We start from the raw sequence: 267 nt of genomic DNA, 5'->3' as shown, positions 1-267 counted from the left end.
CCCCCAGGGCAATCCCGGAGGGTTGGCAGCCCAAGCTGGGCAGGGGCAGGGGCAGGCTTTTCTGAGGCACACGGGGAGCGCGGGCAGTCCCCTGCTGTGATTTTAACTGGTTAAAAACCAGAACGGGAACAAGAGCGTGGGCCAGAGGGGGATAAGGAGCGGTGTAAGGGGCAGGCCACGCTGGCGGGGCATCTCTTGAGGCGGCAGAGCCCAGGGGAGCGCGCAGACTTGGGGGGGGGGACGAGGAGGAGGAGGCGGCGGCGGCGG

This window comes from Gavialis gangeticus, unplaced genomic scaffold (genome assembly GCF_001723915.1).
Source record: "Gavialis gangeticus isolate Ggan-Ray unplaced genomic scaffold, GavGan_comp1, whole genome shotgun sequence".
Classification (NCBI taxonomy): Eukaryota; Metazoa; Chordata; order Crocodylia; family Gavialidae; genus Gavialis; species Gavialis gangeticus.
This window is presented reverse-complemented; position numbering follows the sequence as displayed.